General features: G+C 41.0%; 1 pseudogene; it reads right to left on the reverse strand.

Annotated features, from left to right (window-relative positions):
• Nucleotides 1–4755: 4755 nt before the first annotated feature.
• Nucleotides 4756–5271, reverse strand: LOC127218412 (microtubule-associated proteins 1A/1B light chain 3B-like; annotated as a pseudogene).
• Between the last annotated feature and the right edge of the window lie 12811 nt (nucleotides 5272–18082).

Here is an 18082-nt window from a genome sequence, read left to right on the forward strand (position 1 = left end):
AAAAAAAAAGTTGGCTAGTGGTGGAACACACCTTAATCCCAGCACTGGGGAGGCAAAGGCAGTCGGATATCTGTGAGTTCAAGACCAGCTTGGTCTACAGAGTGAGTTCATTCCAGGACAGTCAAAGCTACACAGAGAAACCCTGTCTCAAAAAAACCAAAAAAAAAAAAAAAAAAAAAAAAAAAAAAAACCACACACCAAATAAACAAACCAAAAAAAAAAAAAAAAAAAAAACCAAAACAACAACAACAACGAAACCAAACAAAACAAAAAACCCAAAACAAATCAACAAAAAACCCCAAACTCCCCAAACCCCAAAATAAACATTTTAAAATAATGCAGCCTTGAAATTATCAATAGTCATATCATTTAGAGACACCATTCATTTTCAACATTTAAGGGATAGCTTTTTCTCAGTCCGTTTCTCTTTCCTGTGGTGTGTTAGATCAAACCCAGGGCCTAGGCACTGTATGTAAGTGCCCTACAGCTGACCTGCACCCTGAGTCCTCTTTTTCTCCTCTTTGAGACAATGTCTCACTAAGATACTAAGGCTAGCCTAAAGAGAACTAGAAAAATAATGGCGTAAGTACAAAGGTATTTACCTAGTGCCTGTAGGCCATGTAAAGCCTGCAGATATTTTACAGTAGTGTGCATAACATCTGGTTACAGTAGTCTTCCGTTTCCTGATAGGTCAGTCTCCTGATCTTGGAGCCATTTTTCCCTGCTGTTTGCATTACCTGAAATACTTCCGTGTTCTTTGTCCAGCTTACCCTTCCTTAGGGAAACCTCTGATCTACAAGACTGAGACAATCCTTTATTTTAACACTTTGCATAGCACTCTGTACTTTAGAATAAATTGCAATTGTGTCTAGTTATCTAGTTTTGTCTTCCTCCTTTTTGGTGCTAGGGATGAAACTCAGAGCCTAAGAAAAACAACTTTTTTGTTGTATTTTTTTTATGACATGTTTTTTTCTATATAACAGCCTTGGCCTTCCTGGAACTTGCTCTGTAGACCAGGCTGCCCTCGAATTCACAGAGATCCACCTGCCTCTGTGTCTTGAGTGCAGGGATTAATGGTGTGCTCCACCAATGCCCAGATATCATTTCTTAAATATTGCACCATAATTAATATTTTTATAGAATCTGAATTCTAATAAATTTTTCTTTTGTGTGTAGGTGTTCATGTGCGAGCAGGTTTATGCCTATGTGTTGGTGTATGAAAGCCAGAGGTCCACCTTGGGCTTTGTGTGTGTGTATGTGTGTGTGGTGGGGGGTAGGGGTGGGGTGGGAAGTGGCTCTGATTGGCTTGTAGCTCACTGATTAGTCTTGGCTGGCTAGCCACTGAGCTGTGGAGTTCTGTGTGTCTCTACCTCTTCATGCCATGGGTTCTGGGAATTGAACTCAAGTCCTCTTGACAAGCACTTTATGGAATGAACTGTGTCTCAAGTCCTGGTGTTAAGTTGTATAAGTAACCTACTTATGTAGTAAATTACAGTTGATTTAAAATATACAGGAAATGGGTATAGTTCCCAGTTCATTTGGAATGCCACTTTGAAGTGTGGATAACGTTTGATAGTTTGATTACTACGGAGGATTTGGAAGCAAACTCCTACAGCTACCCCCTACAATGACTTTATTTTTAGTTTTGTGTTCTCAGCTTTACCGTTCCTTCCTCATAGACCCCTCCCTGTTGCCAGACAATCAAGATCTGAAATACATGTGTGCATATCTTTCGTATTTTTTTTTTTTACTTCTAGGAAAGCTCCCAAATATTCAAAGACATGTTTTTAAGACTGGGTCTTGATATGTAGCCTGAGCTCATGATCTTCCTGCTTCAGTCTCTTGAGATCTGTGTGCTAGGATCACATTGGTCGACTACTGCACTTCACTCGAAGATAATTCTTGAATGAATGAATGAATGAATGAATGAATAAACGATAGACCCAAGGAAAGAAATGCAATGGTAAACTCTGCCATCTTGTGGCTATTAGTCTTTAGTGTTGCCATTTCATTGCATGTTCCCCCAGGGCTGAAATTTAAAAAGTGACACAGAAAAAAAAGCTACTATGATGAAGTAGAGTTGGGAATGTTTCTTTTACTTTTGCTCAGTGCAGCCAAAGTGTGGTTACTGATGATAGCTTACAAGAGAAAACAGAGATGATAGGAAAGCAGAAACCGAAGTAGAGTGGATAGCAGTGGACTGAATATAGATCTGGGGAAACTGGGTTAGAATGTTTGATTGAAATGCAGCAAATGAGGACATGACCAGTCTGCAACTCTGATCAGATGATCAATGTAGTTATTTGAGAGGAAGAGAATGGCGGCCTTTGAGTTAATGGACCTAGAATTGCACTTTTCGTTTCGCTGAGCCACTTGGTGTAAACTGTATGACTGATCTCATCTTAGTATGCTTGTCCGTGCAAGTATCACTCAGTTTGCTGCCAGAGCTCTTTATGAGTCTGGAGGCATGAAGGTTCCTAAAAAAGTTTTGAAAAAGTGGCACACACATTTACCATTTCCATAAAAGAAAAGCAATATTTACACCTACCATTTGTAGGGCACCCAAGTGCCTTCAAGCCGGTGATCTATTTTTAGAGTCACAGCAATCCTAGGCAGTAGGAAAGCAGCTGCATTGCCCTCAGTTTTCAGATAAAGCCCAGAGGTTTCCTTTGAGAGTCCACAAACATATATTGAGTACCTGCTTCGTGCCAGGCGTACTAATAGGTGATTTCATATGCTAGAGAAGCTTATTGTCTAAGATCACATGCCTCAGAAATGGTAGCCTGTGCTACAACACAGGTCATCTGACTAAGAAGCTGAGTGATCTCACATGAATGTCATTCCACGGCTTAATTCTTCTCCTAGGGAGATTTGCATTTTATTGTTCTCTTTCTTCTATGGAATGAAACATTTTGTTCCCTGTGCAAGGTATTTAAGGTCTGAGGAGTAGGCACATCCAAAAGCACTTGGCCCTGCCTGCAAGACTGTGCTCGAGGCTGTGGTTCTGAGCCCTAGTTGTCCATTAATATCACCTAGGAACTTAGGGAAACATTGCCTACACTCTGGCCCCACAGCAGAACAACAAAATAAGAGATTCTGGGAATGTTGTCTAGGGAACGATTCTTCTAAAGCTAATTTAATGTGCAATCAGGGCTGAGAACCATACCGTAGCTCTAGCAGAAAGGTCAATGGCCTAATAATCGAAGAGGCCACTCAGGTTTTCTCAGAGATGGATTCTGGGAAATAGCAGGAACATTCATCCAGGAAGAGGGGAGGACCACAGAGAAAGAAATACCTTCAGAATGTCACATATTCAATCTCATTTTAGAAGCGCAACGAAGATGAGCGGTGCCAGATATGGGGGGATTACGGACGCAAAAGAGAACCAGGGGAGAGGGCCCAGCTTGCAGTCTGAGTTGGAGAAGAGAGGAATGGCAGACAGTTAACGTGTCATAGGCACTCACATGCATCCATTCATTCATTCATTTACTCATTCACTCATTAAGTCATAAAGCAGTTACCGAGCAACTACTATGTAGCAAACACTATTCAGGGTACTAGGGCTATATACTACGTACGGATTTGACACTCGTGGATCGTACATTTAAGCCATGAGAATAGGGGAATGGCTCTTTCCATGGTGTTCCAGGGACCTTGAAATGCTTCTCCTAGGCTTGCAGCCAGGGTTCAACCACAATCTGCCCATGCAGTGGAGAAGTACCCTTTGAGTCTCTGTGAAACATGACACAATAAGCAACATCATGGAAAGCTATTATGAAGCCATTTCTCATCTATGTTTCCATCTTAAGGGATGCTCCCAAGAGGCACTGAGGCATAGAGCTCTCCCCCATCGCATATACAGCCCTTTCTGTCTAGCCGGAATAGAAACTGCTTGACTGTAGCTTGGAGTTGGCTACTCTGCAGAAAACGAATGCACTGTTCATGTCATCTTATATCGGCCTCTCTAACTCAGGGTTATCCTATGGGACCAAGGATGCCATGCCGATTTTGTGTTTGCTTCTTGTGCATTGAACTGTATCTGTTTGGGCTAAGGGACTGTTGCTTAGAGACTACTTGGTTATTTGATAATGAACACAGACAACAGACAGGAAAATCAAATTTACAACAAAGTGTGATAAATACAGTGAATCTTAAAGTGTCACCTCTACATGGGCTCAGAAATCACATAGCCATTTAAGAGAATAGGTGGGATCATAGAAGAAATACAATTTATGTAGAAGGAGTCAGGAAAATACAAAACCATTATTAGGCATCACCATAGTTGGTATAGCAAGAATGATAAAAATCAGTGTAGGGCTGGGAACACAGCGTGATTGGTAGAGTAACTGTCTAACATGTCTACAGCTCATGTTTTGATCCCTAGCACTGAAAAGATAACTCAGTGGAAAGTCAGGCATGGTGGCACAGGCCTAGAATTCTGGCATTTAATAGACTGATTCAGGAAAATCACAAGTTCAAGGCTAACTTGATCTACATAGTGGGCTTCAGACCAGTTAGGCATGTATAGAATGACCCTGTAGAAACATTAGTGAATCAGTCTGTCGAAATACAGAGAACAGAGCTTGAGAAATGGCTCAGCACTTAAGAACACTTGTTTTCTGTTTTTTTTTTTTTTTTTTTTTTTTTTTGGATGGAAAGTATTTTATTTTTAAACTTCTAAAGTTTGAACACAAGAAATCCTCGTTTAGATGAATTTCCAAGCTGAATGTGCTTGCATGGAGCTCAGTTTCTTGCTGACCTTGCTGACAAACAGTTCCTAACACCCAAGGTGGGCGCCTATGTTCTGATCTGTGAATGGTAAGCTGACCAGCATCTGCTGGTAACATCCCTTTTTTCCTTGATAAGGGCTTAACAAACATTAGGCATTGTTCTGGTCTTACACAGCCAGTGCTATCCCGAATGTCTCCTAGGAGGCATACACTATGTACAGAAAGCCATCTTCATCCTTCTTGCTCTCATACACTTCAGAGATGGCCGTGGACACACTATGCTGTGCCCGTTCACCAGGAGGAAGAAAGCTTGATTGGCATTAAGCTGTAAACGCCTTCTAATTATCTTGATGAGCTCACTCATGTTCACATGACCCGGTACAAGGAACTTGGTTTTGTTCAGGACAGGCAGTTGCTTCTCACCCTTGTATTGCTCTATTATCACTGGGATCTTGGTGGGGTGCTGCTCCCAGATGAGCCGGATATCTTCCACTCTTTGTTCAAAGCCGCAGAGCTGCTTGAAGGTCTTCTCGGACAGCATGGCACGGGCCACTTCCCTTTTGTCTCCTCAGCCCCTTAAGAACACTTGTTACTTTCCCAGAATACCTGGGTTCAATCGTTGGCACCCATGTTGGGCAGCTGACAACTGCCTGTAACTCTAGTTTGAGGGGATTGGATACCCTCTTCTGGCCTCTTTGGGCATTGCAAACACATGGTGCTTGGACTCACGAACACATGCATTCAGATAAAATACATCAATCTTAAAAAATGCAGAGAATAACAGACCAACCCCAAATAGTGCATCTGCAACGTAACTCCTAAACATAAGTCTCAGGGAACATCAAAAAGTGGGCAGAAAGATTGAATGAGTTAGAGGGCCAGGAAGTTTGCTGTGAGATAATAAGTGGTAATGTGTGGGATAGGTAATAAGTGCAGTTTTGGCCCTAGAGCAGGCCACCATGGACCTTTTCCTGAACATCATTTTCCTACTTCTAAAATACTATGTCTGGAGCACTGAGAAGTTGGCAGAAAATTATGCTGGTATATTGTCCAGTAGAGCAAGAATGATTGTAGTAGGAAAAGCCAAGTAGATAATACAGAAATTCCTCTACTCTACCCACTAAGATAGCAATAGGTAAATAAATGCAACTGAAATACAGCACATCTCAGAGAATTGTATACATATCCTCACATATGTGCACAATGCAGTCCCTGTTGGAAACCTATTTAATTCAGGAGGGTAGCCCCTGAAAAATAAAGGTGAATCACAGCTGGTGACAAAAAAAAACATTATTTTCATAAAATGGTATATTACTGGTTGTGCCTGCTGTGTCCAATGTATTTTTATCAACACAGTTATATGCATGTGGTTATTGTTGAAATAAATGTATAATTTTCCATACCTATTAGAAGGAAGAATAAGGAGATTTTCTTCCAGTTGATGGGAGCATTTCTAGAAGATGGCCATTGCTATCAGCCATTTTTTATTTTTTATATATGTGTACTGGTATTTTTCCTGCATGTATATCTATGCACAATGGGTAGGACTGTCATCTTTGGCCAGAAGAGGTCACTGGATCCCGTGGGACTGGAGCTGCAGATGGTTGCGAGCTGTCATGTGGTTGCTGAGAATTGAACCCATATTCTCTGGAAGAACAGCCAGTGCTGTTCTTAACTGCTGAGCCATCTCTCCAGCTCCCAGTAGGGTTGCCTTTGCTGAAGAAAAGTGCCACTGGAGACCATGTGGGTGATCAAGGTCCGTGATGTCTCTAGAAACCAAGTGATGTTGCATGATCTGTGCTTCTGCTGTCTGTAAATGGCAGGAAAGCTACGTTTGCAATGATATAGATGACTGCAGACTCACAGTGGAGAAAAATGGACACAGAAGGTTTTTGTGGCAATCCCTAACTCCCATAAGATAACAGCCTAGACAGGAAGCTATCAAAGATGACTCTTTTTTACATTTATTTTTATTTTATTGGTGTTTTGTTTGTATGTATGTCTGTGTGACGGTATTAGACCCTGAAGTTACAGATAGTTGTGAACTGCCATGTTGGTGCTGGGAATCGAACCTGGTTCCCCTGGAAGAGCAGTCAGTGCCCTTAACTGATGAAGTGTAGTTCTCCACAATTAATGGCTTCTGGTAGGGATACTGGTAGGAAAAGCTCAATTTTCTTTAGGGGGCTGGCCACTGGGAATTTAACGATGCCCCAGTGAGTATATGGGCAACACAAATTGGACTTGAATTTTTTATTTTCTTCTTCTTTTAAGGTGAGGGGTGTCACAAGGAGGGGACGTCCCTTGGAGGATTGGAAAATGAGTGTGATTGTGGTACATGACATGGAATTTCCAAATAGTCAATAAAAATGCTACGTTAGGAAAGAAAATTGTCCCAGTCAATGCCAGGCCTCATTCCCAGGGAATCAATGACTAATCAATGCAGGACCATAAAAGCCCAGCCCACTTAATGTAATCCAAGACAGTCATTTAGAGTTTCTCACTGTGGTTAGCTGAAGCTATTATTGTGACTGACTTATAGCTTAGTTTCTCCCCCTATTTAGTCTTCTTTCTCCCACTGCTTTTCTGCAAGTGTCCATTCCAAATGTAGCCCTTAACACACATCCTGAAAACGGTCTTTATCTCAGAGCTGAGTTCTTGCAGAGATTCGGTAGGAGTGGTCTGAGGAAGTGGTACTGTGATGGCAGTTTGGGGCTGGACCTTTCACTGCTTGCCCTACATTTTTTTGTCTCATTACTGGTGGTAGATGGTGCCTGAGTATTCACTGACATGGATAGCATCACAGTTCAGACTTTCAGTGGTAGAAAGGAATTAGCGATTGGGATATATAAGTCATTGAGGGGTGTGTTGAGATTAGTGATCCTTTCTTCTCCATTTGTTTCTTTTTCTTTCCCTCCTTTCTTCCCTCCCTCCCTCCCTCCCTCTCTGCCTCCCTCCTTCCCTACCTCCATCCCCCCTCCAGCTCTATCTTGTACAAGCAAGATACATCACCACACTATCTTCCTTTCATTCTCTCCAACCCCGTGTCCCCATGTTCTCTTCTTTCATACTCTTATTTTCTTTTTTCTCCCTTCCTTCCTTCCCTTTTCATTTTTGTAAACATCCCAATGTGTTATCCTAAACTTCTAGATTAGGTAATTTCTTTGCCTTAGACTTAGGAGTATCTGAGACTAGGTGTGTAACACTGGAACGGGCATTAGAATAATAATTTAAAAAGCAATATTACTTGGCGACTTTGATAAAAATACAAAATGTTTAGTGATCTAATTTGTCGTAGCTAATATGGAAACTACCCACAGAGGAGGACAGAGACAGGGTCCAAGGTGTTAGCACCAGGCAAGGGAAGGTTAAAGGAGGGAACAAGTGACATAAGAAACTAGGTGAGAGACCATGGAGGACCAGAAGCCAGAGGACACAGTTTGGGAAAGGAAGAGTGCAAGACATTGAGGGTAAGATAACAAAATGCAAAAGAGTGTGGGTCTCAATGTACTATGTTCCTACCATGGAGAAGGAGAAGACCAATGAAATGCAAAGGCGAAGGACAGTCTCTTCTGGGAGAGGCTATGGGGTTCTATCCACCCTGCTATGTATCCTGTCCCCTTCTCTTCCACGATGATGGGAGTGTATGCACCTATATGGGCCTGTGTACACGTTCCAGTCCTCTTCTCCTCTCGCTTCATTCCTCACCATACATTTATGGCCACCATCCAGCTGTCACTCTGCTCATGTTTATTTGAGGGAGATAAAGGACAGTGGGCTGGCTGGGCAATATTGACATGCACCTTTAATCCCAGCACTTGGGAGGCAGAGGCAGGCAGAGCTCTGTGCGTTTGAGGCCAGCCTGCTCTACAGAGTGAGTTCCAGGACAGGCAAGGACAGAGAAATCGTGTCTTGGGAAAAAAAAAAGGTGGATTGGGGGCTTCTTCAAGCCAGCCTTGCCACTCCCTTCCTGACTGCTTCTACCAGAGGTTCCTCAGATGGTAAGAGTTGGTGTTATGGCACATAGTGACAAGCGTTCTGTCAGTGAACTTGCATCTGGTTAGGCCTTGCATGATTTTCTATATTCCTTTCATTCTCTCCAACCTCTAACAGAGAGGTGAACAATCAGGCACCTTGATGCTGTCCATGAGCTAAATAATCACTATGGTCTTGTCTAGTCCACACTTGTGGCAATCTCTTGGTATCCTCATTTTTAAACAGTTATTTTTTTGTGGGAGAGATGTGGCGATCTATTGTTTATGATTTAATAAAGTCACTAGAGATCAAAATGCAAAGCTAGCCACAGTCATAGAGCCAGGTAGTGGTGGCATACACCTTTAATCCCAGAACTCAGGAGACAAAGGCAGATGGATCTCTGTGAGTTCAAGGCCACTCAGGGTTACGTTAGAGTGAATCAGTCTAAAAGAGAAATGGAGCTCACACAAAGGACATTTCAGCACTCGGGATCCCACACCTTTCTTTCCATCTCTAGAGAGGAATATAAGATAGGAGCGGGACATTCAGTAGTCACTATCAGAGATTTATTCTCCATCTACACTGAGGATAGGACAGTCCTTTTAGCCTGAGGTAGATGTAAGAGCTAGTAGCCATCTGCTTTGGTTCTCTGATCTTCAGCTGGAACCTTGATATCTGTCTCTGGATTGATATTAATCATGTTACAGGGAGATAGTGGTAGGTGACCTCCTGCACTTGAGAAATTATCAGGCCCAGAACTTTCAGGGTCATCAGTGTTGAATGATGGTGTTCAACATGACTTGCCTTCTGCATGAACAACTTTTTAAAACAATTATTTATCTTTATTTCATGTGCATTGGTATAATTGCTTGTATGTATGGCCATATGAAGGTGTTGGAGCCCCTGGAACTAGAATTCCAGACAGTTGTAAGCTGCCATGTGGTTACTGGGAATTGAACCACGGTCCTCCTAACAACTGAGCCATATCCCCAATCCTGAACAATTTCTTGTATGCCAGCCAGACCATCAGGAGCTACGTTAGGGAGAAGAGAAGTATCTTGATATAATCCATAGCTTGTATGTAACCTTGCAATATATTGGAGTGATGTGTACGAAGCCTACTAGTAGCATAACCTTTCTTCTTGTGGCAAAGGAAATGATGGGAGTTTGGGAGGAGATCTAGGTAGGGAAAACTCAGGCTTTGTTTTAATTCTGGAGCACTTGGGATAGAACAAAGAGCCCTGCATGAACAAGCCAGAAATATCCCCAACCCTGCTGACTATTATTTGACGATACTATGGAAATAGATAAGAAAAAGTTGAAAATGATAAGTTGGCAATTTCAGTTTGGCAGGGGAAGTCATAGACCTAAGTGGTAATGTATAAAATGCTCTGACTTCCGGGCAGCATAATGATCAAATCTGAATGTGTTGGCAAACACCTGTGATCCCAGTGCACAGAAGGCTAAAGCAGGAAGATTGGGAATTTGAGGCTATTCTGGCTCCCTATAGAATGTCTCTGTTTTAAAAAATCATTTCTTTTTTTTTTCAAGGTTACAATTACACTATTTTCCCTTCCCCTTTCCTCTCTGCAAGCCCTCCCATATCCACCTCCTGGCTGTCTTTCATATGTACATACATATTCATAAATGCATAAGTAAATACAACCTGCTGAATCTATATAATGTTACTGGTATGCATGCGTTCAGGGCTGACCATTTGAATTTGGATGATTGAAATTGGATAACCAGTTGGTGTGCTCTTTTCTGTAGAAGATTATTTCTCCCATTCTCAGTATTCCTTAGTTGCCTATCGTTATTTATGTAGGGTTGAAACCTCATGGACTTTCCTCCCATCCATGCTTGCTTGTTATTTGGTGTCATCGTTATTCAGCTCATGTTTAGGTAGCCAGATTGGTGAGACGTTAAATAGGTGTAGCTTCTGACAAAATCTCACAGCAAACTTCCTCATCCTCTTGTATCAGATGGGACTGGGTTCCACAGCTGATCTTTTAAATTTATTTTTTGAAAGAAAGCCAAGGAACTTACCTAGGCTTAATCATGAGAGTAAGGCATGTCTGTTTTCCAAGGTCAGAGATCTTGTTGGAAAAGAATAGTTCCTTGACACATAGAGTATGGAGTTCAAGGCCCGAAAACCCCAAACTCTGAACCATCTGAGCTTTTGGAGGTGATCCTGTGCTCCTCTAAAGAGCTAGCAAGTCCCATGTTCCTCAGACAATGCAAAGAGTGCCAGCCTCATATAAGACACCCTACTGCTTTCCTGAAAGTAGGCCAATAACAGGATCAAGTAACAATGTAATGCAACTGGGAACATGATAGGCAGGCAAAAACAGAAAGATGCTGGTAAAATTGCAACTTCTTTTCAACAAGTATCATTAGTGCCTGGGAACTAGGCCATGGACAAGCAATTTGATACTGCTGAGGCAAGAGGGGATAGAATTAAAATTTGAAAAAAAGATACCTTATGACTAGCATAATATATAATGTATGATATATGAATATTCTTCTGAATTATAGAGCCTAACACCCTTAATAAGGACATGGAAGATGTGTAAGCACATTGCTAAGGTGGATCCCAGAAGCTTGGAAAATATGTTTGCCGGGACTGCTATGGCTGACAGTGAACTAGAAGGACAAGGAGGTGGACACGTTTCAGTAGACATGAGGTGTCAGATACTCAATGGAGGATACTGTTCATGGAAAGATTGTGGGGACATACCGTTCACCACACTATGAGGAATGTACTAGTAAGGGGGGGTTACATAATTTAGAAGTTTAGTGTGGTGCTTCTTTTCAGGCCGGTATAGATATAGGAACAGTCAAAGAGGTGCGTGTGTAGCTGGTATATTAAGTTCTGTAGAGGAACAGAACCAATAGAATAAATATATAATAAAAAGAGGATTCATTAGTCTAATTTAAACAATATAGGTTGGGCAGTCTGATAATGACCATCTGAATTGTATTGAGTTGGAGATTCAAATGGCATGCTCAGTGCATGAGGCTGGATGCCCCAGCTGTCCTGGTATGGTACTGAGGGTTTGAAGGATTCACTGGTCCTCAGTCCACATTGGAAGGCTGAAGAAGGTGGCTTTGGATGCCATCAAAGGATAGCTGTAGCAACTGTGGGACAGATGAACTCACCAGCGAGATGTGAAGGTTGCTAGTTAAGTAGCACTGTTTTCCCTGAGACCTCTTTCTATCTGGGTCCCTATAGGAAGGTGCTACCTGCTTTGGAGGGGGGTGGATCTCCTCACAGTTAATTATTCCCGGAACTATCCCACAGACCTGCCTGAAGATCTTTGCTGATTACAGATCCAATTAAGTTAACAATCAAGATTAATTGCAGAAAAAGGGATGATGGGGAAGCCAGAGTAACTGAGTGGACTGCTCGGTAGACAGAGTCTAGGTGGGTACAAAAGCAGTGATGAGAAGATGAGTGAGAACGGCAGGTAAGGGACCTGAGGGAGATGGAGGTGATTAAGAGAATGTGACAGTGGTCTAGAGACAGTTAAGAACACTGACTGGTCTTGCAGAGGATCAGGGTTTGGTTTCCAGTATGAACACGGTGGCTTACAACCTTGTTTACTTTCAGTTCTAAGGCATCAGATACCTCTTTCAACCTCCACAGGCTCTTGTGTGTGTGTTGTGCCCATGCATGCACTCAGGCACACATTCAAACACCACAAAAGTAAATAAATAAATAAATATTAAAAAGAAAGAGTCTCAGGCTGGAGAGATAATTCAGAAGCTAAGAGCATTGGCTGTTCTTCCAGAGGACCTGAGTTCAATGCCCAGCATTGTGGTGGCTCACAAACATCCATAATGAGATCTGGTGCTCCTTTCTGGCATGCAGGCAGAACACTGTTTAGATAATAAATAAATCCTTAAAAGAAAGAAGAGTCTGGGCATTGTGGTGTACACCTTTAATGCCAGCACTTGGGAGTGGAAGGCATGTGAATCTCCGAGAGTTTGAGGGCAGCCTGGTCTACAGGGTGAATTCCAGGACTGTCAGAACTATGTGAGAGAGATCCCATCTAAAGTAAAATAAAAAGAGGGCATGGCATCACTAGGGGAAAATGTATGGGCAGGTTTTTTTTTTCTTGAGTTTCAACATGAACCAGTTTTCAAACTGAAACTCATGGACTAAATGGCAGTGTGGTGAGGTGCTCTAGGTCCCGTGTGGGGAGGGAATGGACTATCAAGTAGCATCAAAGGACACATAGTAATGATTCATTCTGTTCTTTCTTCAAGGGACTCATAACTTCTTCATTTTGGGCAACTATGTGCCAGAGAAAATGAAGTAGCCACACTTTTGAGAACTGGTGGACTACTGACATAGAGGTATGGATGCCTTTTCCTGAAGGCATTTTCCAGACACAACCATGAGCATTAGTTTTATAGAAAATGACTATATTCCAGGAAACTAATTGCCTGAAATACATCACAAAAGAGTCGATGAATTATGGAGCTATACGGAGATAGTAATGGAAGAGTTTCAGATTAGGGAAATGGAAGGATGAATAATGAGTGCAGAAATGAATTAGTGCCAATAGCGAGATAAGCTTGCAGGCAGTGGTTAGAGTTAAAAAAGCATTTAGGAGTGTTTTTGCTGGAGGAGCAGCAGAATATTGAGTTATATAGAACTAAGTGGCAAAACCAGGTTGCAATGTTTTGCTAAATTAGTGGACTTGAAGATATCAGGCCAGATTTTAAAGCAAGGGTTTTAAATGTACAATATTGGAAATTATAATAAAATGGCTACATTCAAAAGGTAGGCCCAGGAATAAACCATTAATGAATTCAAAGGCCTAAGAATAAACTTCTAGAACTCATTTTCTGTAGAACACTGTTCCTTCTTAAGCTTTTTGTACTTTGATCATCATTTCCTTGTATTTTATTGCCAGGATCAAGGAAACTAAACATTGGCAAGAGATTAGGTCATGCTCTGTGGCTAGATAAACTGTGACTCAGGATTTCCAAACAAAGGTTGGGGGCTTGAGAAATGTGCCTTGGCTATAGTATCACTTGGGCTAGTTTTTAAAAATGTGTCAATAGTTATAACAATATGAATTTTATGATTATTTCTATGTCTCTATGGTATGCTGCTTTTTAAATTCTACTTTATTATTATTTACAACTTATTTTTCTTGAGTTTTATTTATTTATTCTTTTGAGATAGGTCTGCATGGCTCAAGCTGGCCTTGGAGATAGTCTCTTGCTTCAGCTCTCCAAGTACTAAAATTATAGGGTGTACCATTATGTCCATTCCAGATTTTTAAAATAAAAAATCCTTTATTTACTTTTATTTTATGTGTATGGATATTTTGCCTCAACCCAGTAAGTGCTGGGATTCTAGATTATATTCTACTTTTATTCCTGCTATAGTACTGAGTCAAGTCTATTACAGTTAGGGCAAAGCAAGGTAATGATATGGGTCATCTGTAGTCTGTAGACATGATTCATTTGGCTAACCTTGTACACGTTAAAAAGTAGTTGCCAAGTTTTCAAAAACAGGGAGGGACATTTGTACAATGAATTGCTGACTTCTGAAAACATGGAATCTGGTACACAAAGTCACAATTTTCTTGTGGCAATAACTAGCTGACACTGGTCAGTGGGTGCCATTATTATCAAGTTGACATTGGATTTGAAAGTCACTATTTTTCATGGACCTGGCATTTCTGTTCTTAAGGAAAAAAGTGAGTAATTTTTCTATAAGGAGTGAGGACTGAAGAGTATAAGTCAGTGTAGAGTGCTTCTTTGGAATGCTCAAGGCCCTGTGTTACATCTGCATGAGGACAAAACAAAACAATAATAACATAACAGAGAAACTAAAAGGGAAAACTTGCTGGAACATGCTGGAGCAGAGACAGGGAAGCTGGTTTATATTTCAAGAATTGAAGGATATGGATGTGTTGAAGAAGATGTAAAGTTCGGCTTGGGGGCTTGGTTAAAATGGTTGAGATGACAAAGTGAGAAAGATGATGAAATAGTTAGGTCATTTCTCTTATTGTTACCAAACCCAAGTTAATTACTGACCAACTACTGAAAAAGCCAATTATTTGAGGGAAAGTTTTTTTTTTTTTTTTTTTTTCGGGGGTGGGTGGGTGGGTTTCGAGACAAGGTTTCTCTGTGTAACAGTCCTAGCTGTCTTGAAACTCACTTTATAGAAGAGACTGACCTCAAACTCAAAGAGATCCACCAGCCTTTGCCTCCCAAGTCCTGGAATTAAAGGCGTGTGCCACCACTACCTGGCAAGGCAAAGTTGTTATACAATGAAGAAAAACAGTTGGAAAACAAAAAGAGCCAAACAAAAACACATGGAAGCTACTACTAACAGAATAACTTGCATCTGGTTGCAGGCACAGGACATGGTAGTGAATTTTTTTTGGGGGGAGTGAGGGATGTAAGTGCTAGGGTATTTACAGATTATGTTACTGTTATCTGTACATCACCAGATGTCGTGGGTTCTGTAAGTCTAAAAAGAAGTTACTGATTAGAAGTCATGACTCATGTCTTTTTAATTCCTTTTCCCAGGGATAGCTAACTCTACAGTTAAACATTAAGATACAAAAGACATCTTTCACTGGGGAACAGGAGAGATAGCAGAAAGACAACTCTTATGAAAGAAGATAGTGAATTGCAACTTTGGGAGAACATTTTAACCCCTTAGGAGGCTTCAGTCTGAAGTGTGTCTTCAGCAAATCTAGTGGGGGACAATGACATACTGCTCAGGTGCATGGACTCAAATATCAGTGACATTTTAGCACTTGGGAAATACTTTGTTAGTGTCTGTAATAAAGTTCATACACACACACACACACACACACACATATAATCTTTTAATTTTATTCTGACAAGAGGAGGCTGGTGTAGTTCAGACTTCTCTCAAACTCACTGTGAGACTGAGGACAACTATAAACTCTCTTATTTTATTTATTTATTTATTTATTTTAGTTTGAGACAGGGTCTCACTATGTCGTCCTGGCTATTCTGGAGCTTACTATGTAGATCAGGGTGGCCTCGAACTCCAAGAGATCTGCCTACCTCATACTCTGAAGTGCTGAGATTAAAGATGTGTGCCAGCATCAGCTGACAATTGCATATTTTGCTTTATCCGTATAATATTCAAGACAATAGCAATAATACCATTTACATGTATTTTACAATTAGGATTTTAGAAACATAATAAGATGATAATGGCAGTTGGTGGCAAGGACACAGAACAACTGAATTTCTTACAATTGTAGATGTGGATACAACGTGGGGTGAGCAAATATACAAGTGCATCAGAATCACTATGACAGGATTATGTTTCTTTTTTTTTTAAATTAGAAACAAGCTTGTTTTACATGTCAACCCAAATTCCCACACCCTTCCCTCCTCCCCACCAACCCCCTTCCTGCTCCCCAGGGAAGGTGAGGCCTTCCATGGGGGATCTTCAAAGTCTGTCATATCATTTGGAGCAGGGTCCAGGCCCTCCCTCATCTGTCTAGGCTGAGAGAGTATCTCTCTATGTAGAATGGGCTCCCAAAGTCCATTCGTGTACTAGGGATAAACTTTAAACTCTTTTTTCGTTTGCTTGTTTTATGAGACAGGGTTTCTTTGTGTAATAGCCCTGGATGCCCTGGAACTTGCTCTGTAGACCAGGCTAGCCTCAAATTTAGGCATTCACCTGCCTCTGCCTTCTGAGTGCTGGGAATAAAGGCATGTACTACTACTGCCAGGCAACTTAAACTTCTTTTAGTGTCATTTTAAAAAATTTATTCTTCTCTCATACATTGCACCTGGACCCCAGTTTCTCCCTCCCTCCTCTCCTTCCAGTCCTTCTCCCATGCCTCCCCTCTCCCCCAGACACTCCTCCTCTGTTTCTCTTCAGAAAGGAGCAGGTCTCCCAGGGATGTCAGCCACGGTATATCAAGTTGCAGTAAAAACCAGATCCATTGCCTAATATTAAGGCTGGACTAGGCACTCAGCAGGAGAAAAAGGTCCCAAAAGCTTGCAAATCAGTCAGAGAGCCCCAACTCCTACTGTACGGAGTCCTACAAAAACACCAAGCTATACAATCATAACATATATGCAGAGGGCCTAGGTCACACCCACATAGGCAACTGGATTATATGCTCCAGTCTCTGTGAGCACCTATGAGTCATGCTTAGTTGATTCTGTGAACTTTGAACTTTTGATCCTCTTGCTACCATCTCCCAGATGCTGCGAGCATAGGCATGTGCTATCAAGTCCACCTCAACATTAGATATTTCATGCAGTGCATTACATCTACATGGATATAAAAATAAGTTAAAAATTTCTGGAAAAATTTCAAAACATAAGAACAAGGGAAGGTAGTGTGTTTATTTAGAATTTCCCATGGTTGCATTGCTAGGCATTTTATGGGGAGAGGCTCATTCCCAGGGCACACTTGTATTGTTTATTTGCATACCTGTTGGGAGATAGCAGCTAGAGGATCACAAATTCAAGACTAGTGCCAGCTACCCAGCAATTTGAAGGCCAGTCTGGGCTACAGAACACCATGTCTCCTGTCTGCCTCTCTACCCCAAAATAAGAATGTTATGAAGGAAAATAAGAAGGTGATAGAAAACAAGGAAATACCACTTAAATTGGGGCCAAAAGAGTAAGTACACATTATTCTAATAAAGGGGTGGGAAGGGAGCTTAGGAGAAATTGCATCTGTACTGAATAATTACAGACTTCTTTTTTTCTTGTCATCATTTCCTAAACAGTACCTTACAATAGTGATTGGCATAGTCTTTATACTGTTTTAGGTATTATAAATAATCTAGAGATGGTTTAAAGTCTACAGGAGGATGTACATAGGTTGTGTAGAAAAACCTCATTATTTTATATAAGATATCTGAGGGGAGTCCTGGAACCCATCACTATCCTCTTTCTTTTCTTACCAGGCATGCCTAGTCCATTACCATGCCACTTGGTTGCTGAAATGCCCTGATAGTTCTCCCATTGTTCACAGCTTCTACTTCTTTTTTTCTTTATAGTTTTCTTCTCCACTAAATTGTTTACTATTCAGTCAGTTCTCACATGAAGATCAAAAATAGTCTGAATCTAGAGAATATATATATATATATGTGTGTGTATATGGTTATGTAATATTTTAATTTAATATGGTTATGAATTTTTTTAACATTCTCCCCTTTAAGTTTAATTACATTCAAAACTACCAAATTGAGATATCTAATGGAAAACTTGTACACATTCATTGTTGTTAACAATTTTATCAGGATATGCCTGAGAGTCTTTCATTTGCTGAAGATTTATTTGGGGCTGAAGATCAAAAAGTAAATATATAGTAAACAAGCAAGTGGAAGTTATCAATTACATCCTAT

This window comes from Phodopus roborovskii, unplaced genomic scaffold (genome assembly GCF_943737965.1).
Source record: "Phodopus roborovskii unplaced genomic scaffold, PHOROB, whole genome shotgun sequence".
NCBI lineage: Eukaryota > Metazoa > Chordata > Mammalia > Rodentia > Cricetidae > Phodopus > Phodopus roborovskii.